We start from the raw sequence: 16,167 nt of genomic DNA on the forward strand, positions 1-16,167 counted from the left end.
CACACAGAGGATATCCACATTGTTTTAACCGCATGCACTGTAATTTTGCCCGGATTTTCTGGGAAATTCATTTTCCAATTTTGAGCCCTGAATTTTAGGCGCTGGATATATTTTTTTTGTGCTCTGAGGTCTGGGCAGTGCACAATTGAGTAGGCGTCCAGCTCCTGCACATAAACTTTGCATCTATGAATCGATAGTGAAACGCTGAAAACGTCAGCAGAAATAAATCTAACAATGTAAAAAGTGAAGAAAAGCATTCAGGGGTAAGAAAAGCAGGTCCCCCGAACTGAAACACATTCTTTAAGGCTGGGTGAACACACAGAGAGCAGATGGCAGAGCTGTTTCCACTGTACAGATCAGACTGAAAGCAATAACAACTGCCACTATAAAGAAAATTCAAGATTTCATTGGATGACTGTCATCGTGTCTTACATATACATAATAAAATGGTCTGTCCATGTATTATGGACAACCCTGTGACAGCATCTCCCTCCCGACCACAGGGAAAAAGTTGCAAATGTTCACAAATTTATTCAAACAATGATAGCAGAAAATTGCATCGGACCAGACGACATAATACATATTGATTAGGTACCTCTGACGTTTGACCTGCTCCTTATCTCGCCCTGTTAGTGCTTTGTAACTGCTAATTTTGCTGTGTTTTTTGCTGTGTAACTAATGTAACTCTGTCTTGGTGCCTTTTCCCGTGTCTATTTGATATTTTTATGTACTATCTTTCTTTGTAAATATTTCATATTTCAATGTGGTCGTGTGCGGCTTATATTTAGGTGTGAGTTATGTTAGTACAAAATTAATTGGGCGCTGCTTAAAGTCAGATACAAATTTTAGTCTTAAAAGTCAGCAGGTGCCATGATTGGGTATAAAAACAAAGTGCTATGGTTTCAACTTGATTAACACATGCTTGAGGTAATTGTTGAACAGTTAAAGACAATTACTCAATGAACTTTTACAAGTAATGTAGAGATTTCATTATCTAGTGTCTAAAATATTGGCAAAGGGCTCCAAGAGTCTTGAGGAATCACGGTTCATAAATGATGCACCTAAAAATCGGTGACCTTTAATACCTGCGGCAGGACTGCATTAAAAACCTATGCTAGCGTCCAAAGGACATCAACACAAGGGCTCAAGGACATTTTGGAAACCCAATGACGGTCACTTCAGTTTTTTTTTTACATCTGTAAGTTTTGGGGAAAAAACACAAAGCGAAAGCCATCTATCAAGAGCACTCAAAAAGGCAGCAAGTTTCACTACGCCCAAGCTCATCAATGATAGACTTATGCAAAGCAAAAAAGTGTTCTGTGGTCAGTTTAGTACACATTTGTAACCGTTGGAAACTGTGGATTTTGCGTAGTCCGGACCAAAGAGGAAAAGGACTATACAGACTGTAATTGGTGCAAATTCCAAAAGCCAGGATATGTGGTGTTATAGGGAACTCACCTATGTATAAACACTCTAAAAAAAATTGAGAAAAATACTGTATGATGCCTTGGACGCTCCTGTTTGTTCCATCAAAACAATGCCAGGCAATATTGCACATTTTACAGCAGCATGGCTCTGTAGCAAAATATCCAATCAATCTAGACCTGTCTCTCAGTAAAAATATGCAACATATTATGAAACCGAATATTAAACAATAAAGGCTCAAGATTCTTGAACAAGTTAATCTCTATACCAAGCAAGAAAGGGAAAGAGTTCCACCTAATAAAGTAAAAGAACTATCACTATCACAACATTTACTGAGTGTCATTAGAAGGACAGTCGATTTAACAAGAGTGGCAAACGTTTTTGCAAAGAGTTGTTCTCTTTAATTACAAGTTTGTCAGTTTGAACCTTAAGCATCTTGTGTTTACAGTCTATTCAATGGTATATAAGCCCACATGTGTTTGTTGGGCCTGAAAGTCTTTGGGTTGAAGCATGGTATTGGCTGTAAAACACATGTCAAGTGTGGCTCATATTGCGGGCAGTATGTCTGTTTCGTTTCCAGGGAGGGTTGAACTGTGGCAAAGTCGCCCTTAGCCACTGATTCTGTTCATAAATGTTATGGACGTGATTTATAGATTGTGGCCAGGCCTTGACGTAGTTCAGTTTAATTGGACTCTCGCTTGTATGCTTTTTGCAGATGACGTGTTCACATCACCAAGATGTGATCTCCAGCTGTCATTGGACTTTCTGGAATGTTGCGGAATAAAATCAGCACCATGGTCCTGAGTCATGAAAGGTTTAGTTCTTTTTTGAGGTAGGGTTAACCTTTTATGAATGTTGAACTTCAGTGATGGTTGTCTGATGAAGAAAGATGAAGAACATGAAATATAAAATGAATTTGAATTAGAATTGCTTTAATTGTAATTGATGTCAACTACAGAACACTTCAGGATAAGCATAAAGTAAAACACTTTAAAGACAACAGAATGCTTCGCTCATTTTTGCAAAACGCTAATCCTCACTAGGATGGAAGTAATCCTGGAGCTCGTCCCAACCGTCTCCAGGACACACTGGACGGATTGGCAGCAAATCACAGGGCACACATAGATGTACAATACAACATTTCACACACACACACATCTATAACTAGGTAAAAGCTGAGGTCACCAATCAAGCTGCCATGCATGCTTTTTGTTCGGGATGGAACACATTAGGTTCAAGGAAAGGGGCTTGGAGGAATGGTAGAGAGCAACGTCATGCTCGTCCTCACAGTTTTTTTTTCTTATTCAATTCTATTTGTCCGTGGAGCAAAAAAATGGTGAAAGTAAGAAAAGGCCTGCTTCTAGTAAAGTCGAAACGCCAACCTAAACCCCAAGAAAGATAAAAGAAAAAAGAGATTTTATTTGAGCCTGTTTCAGAAATGTATGTACTTGCACGTGCATCATGAACAAGCTGGCAAAGGCTGCAATCATGACTTGAGGCCAGGAGTTGTGGAAGAGAGTAACAGGGTTTCAAATTGCGTACCCCACCTTTTGGTATGATAAACTTAAGAACAATAAAATCACATAACTTATAGGAATTATTCCTCTTATTAAATAATGTTCATATTTTTTTTTTCCACAATTTTAAAACAAAATATTTCAATATTTATTCAGAATGGTTGTTTTATAGGAAGCATTGTGTATGACTGGTAAGTGTCTCTGTTTCACAGTATTGAGGCCCTGGATTCAGTTCCAGCTTATGGTTGCATGGAGCTTAGATGTGTATTTACCTTGACTATTCCAGTCTCACATTCCAAGAGCTTTGGCAGGTCTAAATTGTCGTTTTCTATGATTGTGAAGGATTTTTGGTATTGCATCAGCCCCTCTTTGTACGAGATTAATTTGTTCCCAGGTTAAGTTCGTATCTAGAATTTCTGAAATGAACACCAATTCATCTGATCCCGGCCTCCCAAAAGCATCGAAATTAACACCAAATAGATATAAAACATATTTTCCTGATCACAAAACCATATTCAAGTTGTAATTGAACATAAGAATACAAATATCATATACTTATTATTTGAAATGTGTTTAAAATGGCCTTCATTTCTGCAGATAATGTTACAGAAGCAAGTGGAACATTAGAGATATCTCTTGTGACTAGCTTGAAAACACAGCCCTTGTGATGTCAGCAACGTTTAAAAAACAAAACGCAAAAAGCAAAATAGAAATGGTAGGGTTGTTGATGAAGCTGCTGGTGTTTTCTCCCTTGGGACGCATAATAGTGTCGTCACAAATTACACGATGACGTGGGAGCATGTAAACATCAACCGCAGACAACAGTAAAATCCATAAATAGCAGAATATCTTTAAATGGCTTTGGAGGCAACAGCGTCAGAGACAGTGTGGCTGTTTAAGCCTCTTAAAAAATAATATACTTATTTCACTCAGTGGCCTTTAATTCATTTGGAATCAAAAGCACACATTGTGTTAATTTCATCAACAACAAGTAAACAAAATATTTTTGACATACACATTTTTTCACCCTTTGAAAACTAGAATACTAGATGAAATTCCTTATTAGCCATGTATAATCGGAAGTGAATCTTGAGTGTAATGACAAGTCTTACCTAAATAAATCCATGATGAAAATGTCATGTTGTGACTTTCCTTTTGTCTGTCTCCTTTTGTATGTCCGCTTGTGTCTAATTGTCTCTCGAGCTCATATTAGCTTGAAAGCCAAGCTAGAGTCTAGGAAGCGCATCCTGACAACGGTGTACCGATACTTCAGTTGGGTCAGGGCAGTCTAAAGTGTGGGGCGAAGGTGTGCGCCAAGTCAGAGTCCTTAGTCGCACTATTGCCTTCTGCCCTGAGGCAAGAGAACGGCATGCCTCACTCTGCATCTGCTGTCCAAAAATTGTCAAGCTTAATGAGAAAGAATTTCACCACTAATAAAAATAACTATTCAATATACCGTATTTTCCGCACTATAAGGCGCACCGGGTTATAGGGCGCACCCCCAAAAAATAGTTTTTGGTCCTATATCTTCCATACATAAGGCGCACCGGATTATAAGGCGCTACAATGGGAACGTCGACAAAACAGTCAGATAGTTCAGTCAAACTTATAACCCCCTTAACATTCCGAAAGCTTGCAAAGAAGCAAATACGTGTCTCAGACATATACGGAAACAGTGTCTGTACGATGTCACTCAAATGCATCGTTCCAAATATCATTCGGAAGGTTAAAGTCTTGGGATTCAAGAAATGCCAACCATTCCTTAATTTCTATTTTCTTTTTCGCTCGCAACTTTACTGTTCATATGACAATAAACACTTGGAATTGAGTTTAATTTAAAAATAGACTCATCACAGAAACATCGAGATCAGTATGAAACAAGATACTGGGAAAATATATAGCCGGAGTAGCTCACCGAAGTCGTTGCGTTCAATAATAATGTGCAACCATGGTCCTCTTATATCCGTGAGTGTAGTAAATCCAGGAGAGTAAAATATTTACAAATACAGAATAATAAAACATGTTTTCTCTATGCCGTAGTTCAAGCAAACTTGCTATTCACATTCATCTTTTTCAGCCAATTGCAGGCTTTGTTTTGCCCCTTTTAGCCTATGCGAGCCTGTAAATGATAAAAAGGATCCGCCCCCTTTACCTCCGAATAGGTTTAGCCAATAGTGATCGATTCAAATGATGATTGACACATTGGCTGGGAAATGAAACGCCGGCATATGTATCCCAGCATACACCGCGGACCACATCGTCTACGAGGAAAGATCTAGTCGGCGGCTGCTTGCCTTTGTTGCGAGACCTTGCGACTTAATTTTGATCCATAAATAAGGCGCACTGTATTATAAGGCGCATGGTCAGCTTTTGAAAAAAAATAAATGCTTTTAGGTGCGCATTATAGTGCAGAAAATACGGTAGTTTATATTTATATTTCCGTAATAACAAGCAGTGCCTCACCTGGCTCCCCCGACTGCACATCACTGTCACATAGTTGTCCACGTCCCCTCTAGTTGCCTCAGGTTTGTTTCTAGTTTTAGCTACTTGGTTCGGGAATTTGTGTTTTGGTTCATTAGTTTAATTTGATACTTTGTTTCCCAGTTTTGTCAAATAAACCTTATTTAGGTCCAACTATGTGGCCTGACCATGCTTCCCAAAATTTGGGTCCCACTGAACATGACAGAAAGTCTGCATTTCGTCCAAATGCTTTGTTCAAATTTGCTTCAAAGACCCATACCATTCAAAATGTGCAGCAAAGAGCGAGTAAAGAATCATGGGCAGACAGGAGTCTAAAAGGACTGACTAAAAGGAAATACTTTGAACTGGACCCAGCAAACAAAAAAAGTAGATGTGAATTATGGATGCATTTTTGATTCATTCAATGGTCAATATTAGACAAAAAAAAGAAATGTGGGCACAATATATCAATAAAAACGCTACAAGTCCAAAAAAGATGTATCGCAGTTCAGCAAATAAAACCTGCTACATTTCTGGATGAAGCTAAATGGGATCAGGTTAACAAGAACCCTGATTAGAATTAGAAAGTGCCACTGACGTTGAACTACAACTGAAACTAAATTTGAAAATGCCGAATCCAAATTACACACAATGAGTGAAAAAGTTCAGATCTGGTGATAGCAAAGAAAGATGATGACTATTTTTGTTATTATTTTTGTTTTTTTGTTATATTACTGACAACAAGAGCGACAATAAGCATTATTTTATTTATTTTAGAGACTCTGTATTTTCCAGCTGCCACTGGTATTTGTATTTACTGCATTCTCTAAGCAGTGTACTGAACACTAACTCAATTTAGTAGGACGTAAAAGTTAAACATAAACATTGACCATAATAAAACACTCAAAAGTCTATTTTCTGACTATGCGTCCACAGCATAAAATTCAAAACAGACGGATTAAGTGTTTGGGTTCTATCAATGTGGAGCCTCTTTGAAATCATTTTTTAATATTCTGTGACATGGAACACTACTGTTATTTAGCAGGAGACTCAATTAAATTTTTGTGTTTGTATGTGTATTAGTTCTTGGAATACAATTTAAGGACCTGAATGAGTTTTTAACCAGCAGACTGAGGACATTTGAATGGTACACTACCTCCTCTTTGAGGGTCAAGATTTGGTTAAGAGTTTAAGTTTGAATTATCAAACACAAGGATTTAATCCGGGCCGCAAGACAATGCCAAGAAAGCACAAAAGAAAAATGAGCCATCACGTCAGACAATGACCTACTGTTTTAAATATGTCGACTGGGTGTTGCCAAAGCCAGGCACCACTCTAAAGCATACCACAGAGAAAAAGCGGTATTTGTTGACTACCGTTTATCAACCAGAAAACGTTTGAGGAGACACCTATCTCAATGTTATTTTACGTAAAAGAAAAGTCACTGATGCCCTGTTTAAGGCAATAAGATTGAGCTGTTGTGTGGGTGTCTCTCTTAACCGCTTTTCATCCGCAGTGACAAGAAAGTATCGGTAAGCACTTGGATTAAAAAAATATGAAAATAGGAAATATCACATCTGTGTCTTTGTGTGGCGCAACAAGGTTGCTGACTAGTTAAAATGTTATATTTTGGGATTCATGTTGTGTAATCCGTATTTGACTGTTTTACCAAAGGAGATGGAGAGAGCACTGTAAACAGAGTGACACCAATCAGGCAGGTGAACAGCAAAAGGACCCCACTATACACCACCCATAAACACCAAAACCAAGTCAGTGGGATACCCCAGTTGATCATTCCCACCTAACTGGTGACCAGAGGGACACTGTGAAGCAATTACAGAGAGAGGATTGTCATGTGTTTGCCTATGATGAAGATTACATAGGATGTATCCCTTCCCTGAAACTTCACATTAGTCTTCAGGACCCAAATCTAGTAAAGAGGACGAACATATCAGTTCCCAAACCACTACATAATGAGGTCAAAGAATATCTTCAGGACTTGCTGAACCGTGGTTGGATTGTCCAGTCAAGATCCCCATATGCATCATCAGTGGTGTGTGTGAGGAAGAAAGGTGGGACATTGAGACTTTTCTGTGATTATAGGGAGCTGAACACAAAATTAATCCCTGATTGTCATCAAATCCCTCAAATCCAAGACAGTCTTGGATCAGGGGAAGGCCTACAACCAGGTATTCCTGAGTGAGGAAAGTCAACACCTTACTGCCTTTATAACGCCCTGGGGCCTTTATCAGTGGACCAGAATCCCCTTTGGTTTGAGTTCAGCCCCGCTGAGTTTCAGCATAACATGGAAGAGTGCCTTGATATATTATCAGTCAACCATACCTTCATGATAATCTCGTTCACAGTTCTAGCTTCAATGACCATGTCAACCACATTAGATCTGTGTTAGAGAGATACAAAAACATGGAGTTAAGCTCAGCCCACATTAGTGGAAGGTGTTCATGTGAAAGTTTAGATTCCTGGGACGGATGGTGTCTGGGAAAGGCTATACAATGGACCCCGCTGAAGTCAGGCTTTAAAGGAGAGGGTACATGGCACCATTTCTGACTTGAGACAAACAATGGGCTTCTTATCATACTACCGGCCTTATATACCAAACTTCTCCAGACTTGCAAGACCGATTCGATTCCCGGCTCCTCCGTGTTATATGTTCAAGTGGCCTTGGGCAAGACACTGAATCCCTAATGCCCCTGATAGCAGGTAGTTGCCTTGCATGGCTGACGCTGCTATCGGTTAGTGTGTAAAACAGAAAAGTGTGAAGCACATTGTAAAGCGCTTTGGGAGGTCTGCAGTGACATTAAAAGCGCTATAGAAATGCAGACCATTTACATTTACAGGGCGGCATTAGCTCAGGGGGTAGAGCACTCTTCTTGGGATCAAAAGGTCGCAGGTTCCAGACTCCTCGTGTTATTTGTCAATGTGTACTTGGGCAGGACACTGAATCCCTAAAGCCCCCAACAAGAAGGTAGTTGCCTTGCATGGCTGACGCTGCTTAGTGTGTAAAAGGCAAAAGTGTAAAGCACATTGGAAAGTGCTTTGGGAGGTCTTTATTTACTTGAAAAGCGCTATATAAATGCAGAACATTTACATTTACCCCCTGACAAGACAACAAAGCCAAAGGTGAACAGAAAGCATGGGACCAAAAGAAATAAAGGTAACCTCCTACCTAACACCCCCTACCAAGAGACACTGAACTTCCTCATAGATAAGCTGATCAAGCCCCCCATTCTTCACTACCATGACTACACCCAGCCATTCACTTTGCATTGTGATGCATTCCAGGAGGGACTAGGTGCAGTGCTTTATCAGAGGCAGAACGGCAAAATGGTTGTTATTGGATACGGCTCCAGAACACTAACCCAACCAAAAAGGAATTATCACATGCACTCAGGAAAGCTAGAGTTCTTAGCACTAAGTGGGCGATTTGTGAGCGATTCAGAGACTATTTGTATCATGCTTCTCATTTCACAGGTGGTCGCTGAGTTGTCATATTTCAACTTCTCAATAAAGTAGCGCCCTGGCAAACATAAGGTTAATGCAGATGGCCTATCGCCTGTAGACATAAACAAGCTCATGGAGCAGTGTACAGAGGAGGTTCACCAGCAGGTTATCAGTGCATCTGTGCAGGGTGTGGCTATACAAAGGGATACACCTTCCATTTGGGCCATGCTTATGTCCATAAAGGCTGTAACAGCAGTGAGAGACTCACCTACCCTGAGCAAACATCTAACTTCAGAGCAAATCAGAGAAAGTCAGCTGAGAGACCCTGTCATCAGTCAAGTCCTCCATTTAAAAAATAACAGTCAGCAGCAGCCTCCTAACAAAGTGCTCAAAACTGAGTCAGCTGACATAAAAGCTTTATTGAGAGAGTGGCACAGGCTGTATATTGATGAGAAAGGTGTCCTCTACAGGAAAGCCGGTGACAAATGTCAGCTTGTCCTGCCAAAAGAGTATCACCCCACTGTATTTCAAGAACTCCACCGTGAGATGGGACATCCTGGTGTCAACAGAACACACAGCTTGATCAGAGACTGTTTTTTTTTTACGCCTACATGCAGAGTGACATAGACAACTTTGTCACCAAGGTCTCTGAGTGTCTGAAGACTAAATTACCCCACAAAACAAGCATGCTTTATGGCCGCTCTCTCCACCTGCCAATAGACCTGCTTTTGAATATACCACCCACAGAGAGACAAGAGAGCTGTGCAGCTGATGTTGAAGTTTGGCAGACCAGAATGAGACAAGCAAATGTGATTGCCTCCAGTACAGCAGCCTAGGACAATAGAGTTCATGGGGCTGCCTTTGAGCCTGGTGGACGGGTGCTAATCTGTAATCTGTCAGAAAGAGGGGGTGTGGGCAAGCTATGATCCTATTGGGAGGACCAAGTCCATGTGGTCGTGAAAAGAAGAGGCTGTGACAGTCCTGTTTATGAGGTGGTACCGGAGGGAGGTGGTAAATGTCGAGGAATCTCCTACTTCCATGTGACAACTTACCCCTAACTCACCTTGAAGGAGACGCGGAACAGGAAAGAGCAAGCTCCACACAAAGGATAAAGAGAGGACAGAAGCCTGTTAAACAATTGGAATGCTCTGACAGTGACAGCATTCATGAGGGTGAGTTGGTGTGCCATTTCCCTACCCAACATCAAGCAAGCCAAAGGACTGGAAGACTAAACTCTGAGGTAGAGCCTTTCGTGCCAGAGGTGGAATATCTACATGAGGAACCTGCACCACAGGACATAGGACAGGACATTGTTGAGCACATGCCTGCTGAGGACAAAGATGACAATGCTTCAGAGTGGGTAGATGACCACACACCAGCAGAGGACAGCGATGACAATGCTGCAGAGCCTGCTGACCATCTTCTAGAGCCATCATTAGAGTATCCAACGTCAGAGGCAGATGAGCCTGCATCACCAGCCGTCAGTGCCTACCCGTGGAGGGAGCAACGTCACACATGAATGCTAACTAATGAGACTCTGGGTGAGCTATCAATGGTTGAGGTTGCAGTTGATGACCTACGTGTAAGTACGCCTTCAGCCTGCAAGAGTCAGTGGAGAGCTTGGGCCATGCTGGATCTTGAGGTAACATAGACACTCAGATATTTCAAGAAATAGATCTACTTTCAAAGACACTGAGTACTGAGAATACAAGGTAAAGATATTACCTGAGAAACCTATTGGATGGATCTTGTAAACTGACAATGGTAACAAACTAATGATATTTATCTTTAAAGATAACTGGTTTACTGAAATTTGAACTGCATGATGTATGTAATCTAGTTACGGGGTACAACATGATTCATGAATATTATTGTCAGGAGCACAGAATGTTAATTTACATGTCATATACCAGTCTAGAGCAACACTATGTGGGATTTCAGAGGGAGAAGTCAATGTGTGTAGTAAAGTTGCCTTTTTTGGAGACAATTTATATGCCATTAGCGTGGCCCCTGAGGTCAAATGAGATTGACACTCTTTTGCTAAGGGTTCAGGTTAGTTAATCTCTTGTGGTGCTTAAGGTTGGGGTAAATCAAAATAAAATACTTGATATTTTTTTATGTCCTCACAAATTCGTGTGTACAAGGATGTGTGTGAGAGTCTTCTGTTTATGCCTACACTGATTGACGTCACAGACTCCCACTCATTACCATCTCGCCTTCATGCACAGAGAATAGATTCCCATTTGCATCCAGCTTTTCGTCCCTGGTACATTTTTTGTACACTTTTTTTTTTAACGTCCTTAAGGCTCGCCTTCTTTCTACCTTCCTTCCTCTTCTTGCTTTCCTGTATTTGCTGTAACAAGATAGTTGAGCACAACTACCAAAATTTCAGACATGCAGACAACATCATTTTACAGAGGCACATTAAAGCCCCCATGCTGCTAACCATCTGTTCATTTGAAGCATCACAAAGGTTTCATAAGGAGGATGGGCACGTTGACTCCTGCGCCTTATGGGTGCTTTCGTGTGTACACTGCTTTTATTCTGTTTGTGTGTCTTTGTGTCTGCGCGCATACTGAATTGTGACGTCAGTTCCACAGTAGATGCTCATCCACACTCGCTCGTCGGTATCCCTGGTGATGACAGGACATCATTTAAATGGCTTCCTCCTGAAAGGTCATCCTCATGTTTTACACAGAAGAAGGTGTGTGCAAACTCACTCACACACTCTCGCCCTCCCTCACTTCTATGTGCAAAGCCATGACCGTAATTAAGTCCACAGTTGGGCTGAGGGGGCTGAAAATGAGTGGGATGACAGAGATTTACATGCTTTAAAAATATACAAAAGCTAGTCACCATTTTAAGAGTTTGAGTGAGCATGGTTATGTACTTGGGATGCACTGTGTAGGTAGGAGTCCAAGTGTTTGTCTATGTATCTATCTTCATACCAAAGCCATATATCCCTTGTGGGAGGTGGCCAGAGTCAAAACACACTTACATTCACCAAGCTTTCATTACCCTTTGTTCTTCCCAGCCTGACTCCGAACATTCAGCCCACAGCACAACAAGGGGTGAGTTGCTGTGCCATGCAACCTTTCATCAGCAGAGAGGCCCGTCAGCATACACTGGTTTACCCCCTCTGCATCATATGCATCGATATCAGTCATTCTTAACTATCTTTTGCCATTCACATCTACCCCTAGCACACACTATTGCAGGGGTAGTCAACCCAGTCCTTATGCTCTGCATGTTTTGGACTTTTCGCTTCTCTAATTTAGGTGATGCCAATTTTCAGCTTGTTAGCAAGCTGTGTGGGAGCTTGATAATGGTCAAGGTGATAGGAATCACCTGTGGAGCAGAGAAACTCCAAAAACATGCAGGGCATGCGGCTTTTGAGGACCGGGTTGGCCGCCCATGCACTATTGCATCCGTTAAATTAGCCACATCACATCTAGAGCATCTTTCACTCTATCCATCCAACCATATCTGGGCCTTCCTCTCATTCTATTTCCCACACCTTCTGCACGACGTACTCTTTTAGTCAAACTGCCTTCATCCATTCTTTCCATATGTCCAAATCATATCAGAGCATTTTCATCAACCCTCTCAGCAAGCTCTGTCACCACACCAGTTCTTCTCCTTACTTCCTCATTCTTGAACTTATCCAGTAGTATCACTCCACACATACTACGCAGATTTCTAGTATAAAACATATTTAACCTATTACGCTCATTTACTCTCAAACCCCCCGCCTCTGAGCCATACATCACTGTTGGTACCACCACACCTTCTTACAATCCTCGCTTTGCATCCATTCGCAGATCTCTACATTTGAACAATCTGTTCAGCAACCCATTGCCTTGCACCCTTCACCCACCCTCTTCTTCACATTCTTCTTCAAACCACCACCTGCTGCCATTTACGAACCCAAATACAGAAAACCATTTACCTCTTGCAACTTTACACCATTCAACAAATCTCTAATCCACCCACCTCACCACTTCTTAAAAACCTCATTACCTTACTCTTGTCTGCACTCAACATCCATCCTATCTGTGTTGTGGATCTTTATTTTATTTTTGTCCATGGGTGGCGCAGGTTAATATTTAGGTGTATAAAGGTAGAAACGGTTTTCTTGTCCCACAGATATCCTACCCTGAAAGGCAAAAGGTTTTGACCATCAAGTTAACTCAAAAGCCGGCCTGTTGTCCCTTTGCCTCACATGTGTCGGAAAAAAACTATTTCCCGTTTGTGAAATCTGCATATTTTCACAGACTTTAAGTAATATGGGAACATTTTTCTTTGGCCTGAAGACTGTTGTAATCGTGTTAATTTAGATCACATTATGATCAACACAGTAAGTAGCTCAAGTGACTTCAGGTGTCAACTAGCGTGTCTGACTAGCTCCACCCGATGTGAGGGCATCTCAGTAGTTTTTCAGTTATGCTCCGAGTTGTTTACGTCATGTGTTTTGAGAGCAAGTGACCATTCAAGATGGTGATTACAAAGACAAGCACATATTTACTATTGCACATAAAACGTAAGCCCAATTTTTTTAAATAGCCAGGCAATGCACAAACTGGTAAGGGTAAGCGCTAGCAAGCCTTTCCTCATGTTTGAAAGTTCTTGAAAGACAGTTGTTGTTGTTTTAGCATCATTTCATTTTTTTCTAAAGCATTTTTTGGGGGTTTTATTTCTCTTCTGGAACTTTTGCACTTCTTGTAAATGTACTTTGACAGCATTTTTGAGTATAGTCCAATGGAGGACTGATCCTGCCATATGTAGAAAAAAATGATAAATAAAAACTTACAAATAAATGCCATACAAATGAACACTTAAATAAATCACATAATACCTAAATAAAGGACATAAACGCAATGTATTCCTATTATGCAATTTGTCATTTACCTAGGTATTATGTGATTTATTTATGTGTTAATTTATTGAATGGCATATATTTTTCGGAATTTATTTATTTGTTTGTTAATAAATGTACACCTATGGCAGGATCGGCCTTACATACTGTAGTGTTTGTCTTTCAGCTCTTTTGCACTTTTGAAAAATTAGCTTTTCGGACATTTTCGGGCCAAAAATGTTTCTATATAGATAATTAAGTGCATCCCCAGTATACAGTATGCAGTATGCAAAGCTTGGTTACCAAATATCCCTTATGCGTACTCTGAAATGGGGGAACGATTTCCCCCATTTCCACTGATAAACCTGAGCAGGTGAACTGGGATAAACAATGTGCATGTGCATCTCTGTGTGTGGTTTTCTAGTCAAGCCATTACCAAGGCAAAAGCCTGATCACAGGAGACAGGGTAAACGGACGGATCGATGCGTGTGATGAAACTATGAAATATCTCAAGAGCTTTGCAGTTGAAAGGAAGCGTAAGAGTGCTAAAAAGATGTTTTGAATTCACCGCTGTCTGATCAATGCACATATCGCCCCAAATGATAAAAAATAAAAGACTAAAGAATACATGACACTGACACGGCATCAGGTGCGCTCAATAAAAGTGTCTGGGTTAAAATAAGGTAATAGAAAAGATTAATCTGCCCTAGTCAAGTTGATTCCAAAAATTGCTCTTTAGAGGTCATCATTGTTGGGTGGATTAAAAAAAAACAATAATTATTTAAGATTAGTACTTGATTCATTTAAAAACTAAGTCACTTCCTAACCATGTTTTGCCTTGTGCTAGCTTGAGAACTTGCAAATGAACACTTAGCCGAGACACTCCATATGCAATATGTCTGTCGGTTTCGAACAACTCAAAAACCTTCTCCATTTCTGGGTAGGTTTAATACTTCTCTTTCTTCAGGCATGGTGTACTGCAAAAAAATATTTTTACAATTAAAAGAGCACAAATTCAGCACACTTTTACCTTTAATTATGTACTCACATTTGCACATTGATTTACTGTTGTTGTTTTTTTTTTATCCTGCAAGAGCCACGCCCTCAACCACACACGCTTCCTACCATTTGCTACTTGTGACATACAACCAAATATCTGTATACAAGCTGATCACCTGATATTGGTATTTTGTAGTTGTAAATAAGGCTTAGATGTGACTATTTACGGTAGGAAAATTATTTCCCTGAGGAAAAATTTTGTGTCCTTGTACTTCAAACTTGGGATGGTGCCGCAATAACTTCATTCAGTTGTACTTTGTTGGTAAATATGAAGATGTCTGCCCTTTATATTCATTGCAATGTAATCAGGAGTGGTTTGTGACCATGGGAGTAATGCAGAGATATTTTGTAACTAAAGGACACTATAGTTTCAGATCTTTATTCAATAAGTAGCGGAATAACGCAGTAAACTACCATATACCATACTTCACTGTGAATGTGTAAAACTGGAGTGTCATGCCCAATTTTGTTGTCACAATGTTAACCCATTTTGTAACAATGACAATAAAGGTATATTCTATCTATTCTATCTATTCTATATAGAACAATAGAGTTACATTATCTCATTAATAACGCGTCACAGTACTTGTTACTCAGAAAAGTAATTGCATTCCAGGAACGCGTTTGTAACGCGTAAATTCCAACACTTCCTGTAATCATGCTAAACTATTTTGTCTACCCTAGCATCATGATTGTCCACAATGGTGTTTACAGACTGTGGCATTCAATGTGGCTCAGGCGTCACAAACTCTATTTATGTTAGCGACGTTGGAGTCCAGGTGAAGTGGGGTCACATAAGGTTTTCAAAGTGATAAAACAGATTATAATATTATCAGATGGTTTTTTTTTCTACACAAAATAAGATCTAAAGATTAAAAAAAACTTATAAAAATAATGGCAAAAAAAAATCAGTAGTAATTATGTAAATAATAAAACCATAATAACAATACTGTATATAATAATATGGTCCATAAGAATGAGTAAAGAAACCCAAATACAGTATGTGAGTAGAAATATCAAATTGGTAGTCAAAAGTCACTATGTGCTCTCTCTCTCTCTCTCTCTCTCTCTCTCTCTCTCTCTCTCTCTCTTCTCTCTCTCTCTCTCTCTCTCTCTCTCTCTCTCTCTCTCTCTCTCTCTCTCTCTCTCTCTCTCTCTCTCTCTCTGACCTACAAATACACTCACTTTATTTATATTTTATGTTGTCCTGCACACATTGCAATAAGTGAATTGTCTAAATTAGAGTTGTGCCTAGCATTAATTTACTATTCCTGCCCCCGTGATAATAGTTTTTCTACCGTGTGGCTGCTAAGCTAAAATAAGTTTGTCACCCTAGCTTTAAGAGAGAACTTCGTGGTGTCACCACTGCTCATTTAAGCCAGCGTTTAA

Source organism: Urocampus carinirostris, chromosome 9 (assembly GCF_059441175.1).
Source record: "Urocampus carinirostris isolate Australia breed hairy pipefish chromosome 9, RoL_Ucar_1.0, whole genome shotgun sequence".
NCBI classification, from domain to species: domain Eukaryota; kingdom Metazoa; phylum Chordata; class Actinopteri; order Syngnathiformes; family Syngnathidae; genus Urocampus; species Urocampus carinirostris.